The following is a 6,000-nucleotide window of genomic DNA, read 5'->3' as shown; positions in this document are numbered from 1 at the left end:
AGGAGATTTCTGGGAAGCAATCCAAAAATATACACCAGCTGGCCCCTCCTTCCTCACTCCCTCTCTCCAGCTTCAAAGCCTCCTTTTGTGCAGGTAGGGGGGTGGGGAGTGGGGGCTCTTCCTGGCCAGGCAGCTGAGAGCAAAAGAGGTCAAGGAGGCAGAGGGTCCAAGTAGTGGGTTCTAGGACCCCAACCCCACGCAGCAGATTTCCTGGACCTCAGCTCCATTGCCCTCCCCACCCCGCCACCCCCATCCAGTTCCCAGACCAGGCGGGCTTATTTCCTGCCTCCCTGCCTTCACACATCCAGTTCCCTCCACCTTGAATGCCCTTCCTCATCCTTCAAATCCCAGCTCGGCTTTAATTCCATTGGAGAACCTTCTCTGAGTCATTTGGGGCTCCCCCTGCATCCTGCACCCACCCCAGTTACAGCGGTTTTCTGGATGATGCTCTCACGGGGTGGTGAGGGCTTGGGGATGCTAGCTTTGCCTTTGTACCCCAGCCCCTGGCACAGACAGGTGCTCAGTAAATCTGGAAGAAAGGGAAGGAGGGAGGGAGGGAAGGGAGCGAAGAAACACCTCTCATAGGATAGCAGAGGATCTGGATCGTGAGCACCTGGCACAGGGCTGGGCACACAGAAAAGCCCACTCCCTTCCTGCCGCCTCCACTTGAGCCTGGGCTCCAGCGCCTTCTGCCTCATCCGATTTGGAGCCGGCTCAGGGGTCATCTCCATACCCGCAGGCCTGTGTCTGTTGCCCGTTTGGATGCAAGGTAATTGCACCAGGATGCAGACGTGCACTTGACTTCATCAGGAGCTAGTGTGTTTGGGAGAAAGGACTCCATTCTCAGAAATCGTGGACTGTGCAAACTTGCAAGGGCCTGAGGGCTGACCTTGAGCAGGGGTTTTCAAAGGGTTTTCACACTGAATACTTTCTGCAAACAAAGCCTTACCTGAAGCCATTATATAAAACAGATGGAAAAAAAAACAACCAAAAACAGATGGAAACTAAGCTGCTTGGGGCGAAGTGGTGGGTGTTGAAAGTGACTGGGAGACAGGACCAGAGTCCCCTCTTCCCTGTAGCTCTGGGTCCCAGGGAGATGGGGGTTGGGGTTGGTCCTGGTGGTGGGATGGGGCAGCCAGGAGAGAGGGAGAGTCCAGTGGTTGATACTTACTAACTGGCACAGAGGGCTTCAGTATTTTCAGAACTGCGTGTTCATGCCAGTGTAGCTGGGCCAGCGAACTCATCTTTCACAGCAAGAAGTCAGTCTATATAAACAAAAATGAAAATATGTCCTTGGAAAAAATCATAATGACTTAGAAAAAAAGAATATACAAAGGTTTGGAAATGGCCTCAGAAATGAGAAAGTGGTTTTATGTTTTCTCATTTTGGAATTCTGAGCAAAGTGCAACTTTTTTTGATCACTGGATCTTAAAAAAACAAAAAACAAAAATGTAGCAGTAAGTAATAAGCCACCCAAGTTAGGTTTACAAGTTCAGACACACTCCTTTCTCTCCGGCAGACTATTTAGGACAGTGCTCCCAGAGTCGCCACATGAAAGCGAGCACAGCCTGGGAACGGCAGACGTGACATCTGTTGAACTGACTGCTCCATCTGTCACTGACATATAAACCTCTCGAGCTGTTGGGGACGTCTAGGGGCCTGCTAGTCCATTCCTTTTCCTTTACCCTTAAACCATTCCAAACAAGGAGAATCAACTCTATTTTTAAAGACCTCAAGGAAGAGTCCACAATCGTCCTTAGCAAATATTTAGAAATAAATTTTCCTACAGCCTTTCCCCACTGCTCTCACACATCCCTCCTCATGGTCCTATGTAAAGAAGTGGAAACTACTGTAGCCATGAGCTTGAAGAAGATTTACATGAAGACAGAATAATTCTTCCTTTTACTCAACAATCAATGCCCAGCAAATATTCTAATGAAAACCTCAACTCACAGTGTTTAGTGTCGGTAAGTTTCTTCTATTCAACCTTCTTTTAGGGAGATTGAAGATTCAAAATTAGTACTTACCTATTATCCTTACTTGGAAGTTCTGTGGAACCAAGTCTGGCCATTTATCATTCTACAGGATGGGTGTTAGAATAACATTGATTAAGAAAAAAAAAAAAGGTTTGCCCTAGCCGGTTTGGCTCAGTGGATTGAGCGTCAGCCTGCGGACCAAAGGGTTCTGGGTTTAATTCTGGTTAAAGGTACTTGCAGGAGGCAACCAATCAATGTGTTTCTCTCACATCCAGATTTCCCTCTCTTCCACTCTCTCTAAAAAAATCAATGGAAAAATATCCTCAGGCGAGGACTTAAAAAAAAAAGTTTTGATTTATTTTAAGGCAATATAATTATTTTTTTATTGACTTCAGAGAGGGATAGAAACATCAATGATGAGAGAGAATGATCAATGATCAGCTGCCTCCTGCACGCCCCCTACTGGGGATCAAGTAGGCAACCTGGGCATGTGACCTGACGGGGAATCGAACCCTGATCTCCTGGTTCATAGGTTGGCACTCAACCACTGAGCAACACCAGCTGGGCAAAAGATTTTATTTTAATACCTACATCTAGAGAACTGTTAAATCATAGAAGGGCTTAGGGCCCCAAACAATAGGAGACCTAGTATGGATTAAACCCCATTTTACACATATAACCTCAGGAACAACATATAAAACTACCCCAAACAAGGCTTTTCTCACACACATGTGACCATGGGTACAAAGATCTAAGGCTTGAGAGTCACTGAGCCAGACTTGAGAAAAAATGGACTCCTGATTTTGCTTCTTTAGGCCACCAGTGCCCACTTTTTCTTTTTACAACTGTATAGTACCAAGTGGTGCCAGTAATAAAAGGGTTGGTGAAAATATTGATCCACCCGGTGGCTTGCTTACTAATTTATCTGCAATCCCAGTTAAAATGTAAACTGGAAATAACTCACGGATGTAAACATCTTCAGTGTTGATAACCACAGGGGAAAAAACATACTCAAATGACATCTAAACCCAGTGACTGACAAATACAGCCCGTGAGATGTTCTGTCAAAATAAAGACGTGGCATCAGGAAGCAGATGGCAAAATTCTTTCTAAAACCTCATTTAAAGGGAATATTTCAGGTATTTCTGAAGGTTGTGCACATGAAAAGGATGTTTCATCAAGTGTAACTTTAGCCGAGTTACGATGATAGGTGCTGCGATGCGCTCTACCTGGCTCAGGAAGTAGCTGGCTTACACGGGGGAAGCAGCTCTCAGCAGGGGGCATGAATGCAAACTCTCAAGTGCAAGGTGAAAAACCACGGCCGCTCAGGGTGAATTCCCGGAGTCAGGCTGGGTCTCAGAGGCAGAGGCGGCACGTTCTTTAGTCCCACAGTTTAGCTGATCGTGTTTTGTGTCAAGAAATCACCTTCTCTATTTGAGATTTCTTTTAGGTTTTGACCAACTTCTTATTTCCCAGACAGCATATACCACTCATGAACCTTCCAGACAACTAATGAATAACAATGACTGCTGTCTTCTCCTCACATCTCCAGCACTATTCTTGGTAAGATTTAACGGAAACCACTTTCCTCAGTTTTGGTGTCTATAAACCTGCAATCACATATGGACAGGGGTAAAGTTTGCGAGACATTTCATTTCCCACATCCTATCTAATAAAGAGGGAATATGCTAATTAACCATCACTCTGTCACAAGATGGCTACACCCACAGCTGAGGCCAAGTTCCCATAAGGAGCCTTAACGAGCAATCAGCAGGGACCTGAGGCTATGCCCTCCCCCACCCCCGTGGGGCTTGACAGGGGACCTCAGGCTGTGCCCCCCGCCCCAGCACCGGGCCAGGGGACCTGAGGCTGCGCCCTCCTGCCTGGCGGGGCTTGACAGGGGACCTCAGGCTGTGCTCCCCACCCAGCGGGGCTTGACAGGGGACCTGAGGCTGCACCCCCCTGCCGGTGGGGCTTGACAGGGGACCTGAGTCTGTGCCCTCCTCCCGATGCCGGGCCGGGGGACCTGAGGCTGCACACCCCCACCTGGTGGGGCTTGACGGGGGACCTCAGACCATGCCCCCTACCCAGCGGGGCTTGACAGGGGATCTCAGGCCATGTCCCACACCTGGCAGGGCTTGACGGGGGACCTCAAGGCATGCCCCCCGCCCTGGTCTGGGCTGGGGGACCTCAGCCATGCCCCCCGTCCTGGCGCCGGGCCAGGGGACCTGAGGCTACATCCCCTGCCTGGCGGGGCTTGACAAGAGTGGGACTGGCCAGGTCTGGATCTAGCCCAATGAGGGGTGGACGACCGGGTCTGGGTCTCACGTGATTTTGAGGCGAATGTGGGTGGGCAGGGACTTGACTCTGGGTCCTGTGGTGTGCCCCAGACTCTGACAGGAGGAAGGTTTTCATATACATTTTACTAATTTTCTTTCATCTCTGACACTTCTATTATAGAGAAAGGGCAAATAGCAATATTAAAATATTTCCTCTAATTAATCCCCCCTTTTTTTTTTTAAATATATTTTATTGATTTTTTACAGAGAGGAAGAGAGAGGGATAGAGAGTTAGAAACATCGATGATAGAGAAACATCGATCAGCTGCCTCTTGCACACCCCCTACTGGGGATGTGCCCGCAACCAAGGTACATGCCCTTGACCGGAATCGAACCTGGGACCTTTCAGTCCACAGGCCGACGCTCTATCCACTGAGCCAAACCGGTTTCAGCAATTAATCCCCTTTTAATGTGCACAAATTTTGTGCACCAGGCCATGAGTCTATATATATAAGCCCAGCGACCGGAACAGTGGAACAGCCAGAATGACTGAAACGACTGGTGGCTATGATGCACACTGTGGCAGCCAGCCAGCCTGATCCGCACCCCCAGCACCTCCCCGCCGGTCAGCCCTACCCCCCATCAGCCTCCAACACCCTGATCGGGGACGGAGCCAGCAAGCCAACCACCCGTGGCCCCTTCCCCCAGCCGGCCCTGCCCCTGATCGGCCCCCCACCCCGATTGAGGGTGGGGGTGGCCGGCCTACTGCCCACAACCCCTCTCCCCCACTGGCCCGGCCCAATGGGCCCCCATCGGGGCAGGCTGGCCAGACCCCACCTGTGCACGAATTCGTGTACCAGGCCTCTAGTAAATGATAAGAACAACCACTTTTGGAGCAGGATGAACAACATACAAAGCCAGGTTGGGAGATGTCTGTTTCACACAATTGCATCTCAGTTTCTGACCCAGATGGAATCCTGCAGACATGCAAGAGAGTTCTCTATATTTCATATATTCTCTATTCAGGCTTAAGGGGTTTGTTTGCATTTAGGTTTACATCTTACTAATTCACCAACTGATGAATGTAAGAATGAAAACTCAAAATCAGGAAAGATGCTTTTTGGTAAAAAAAAAAAAAAAAAAGACTTTTAAGTAAAAATAGGTATCAAACCAAAACTTGAATGATATCTCTATTCTGCAAGTGACAAATTCTGAGGATAACTGGAGGGCTCGGGGGATCGAAATGCCACGCAGTAGATGGAACAATTCAAATGTTATAGACAGGGAAACTGTCCTCAAGGGGACAGCTCTCCATTCATATTCCGTAAGAGCAGGCTTCTATAGCCATAAAGTTGTAGGTGATACAATGAGCTGGGTTATAAAACAGCCTCGTTTTAGAATGGGGATGATGCAAAACCAGCTTCTGTCACTATCTTTTCCTCCTGAAAACCTTTTACTCTCAACCTAAACATAGTCTCCCTGGTCTATTCCTTTGACATGTCCTTCACTTTGTAGCAGAGCCTACAAACCACCAATATTCAGAGGCTACATATCAAAGAGCACTTTTGGAGGGTGCTCTAAAGGGGTGCAACTGTACACATCTACACAAGCACATAGGTGCACACAAAAGGGAAATCTAAACCAAGAGTACTTTTGTTTTGGTTTAACAAACGCTCTCAATCTACCTTATCTAACTTACAGGCTATAAATATTTAGGCTTAACAATACGCAGAACAAATTTTTAA

This window comes from Eptesicus fuscus, chromosome 6 (genome assembly GCF_027574615.1).
Source record: "Eptesicus fuscus isolate TK198812 chromosome 6, DD_ASM_mEF_20220401, whole genome shotgun sequence".
In the NCBI taxonomy this organism is placed as follows: domain Eukaryota; kingdom Metazoa; phylum Chordata; class Mammalia; order Chiroptera; family Vespertilionidae; genus Eptesicus; species Eptesicus fuscus.
Note: the sequence above shows the minus strand (reverse complement) of the source record.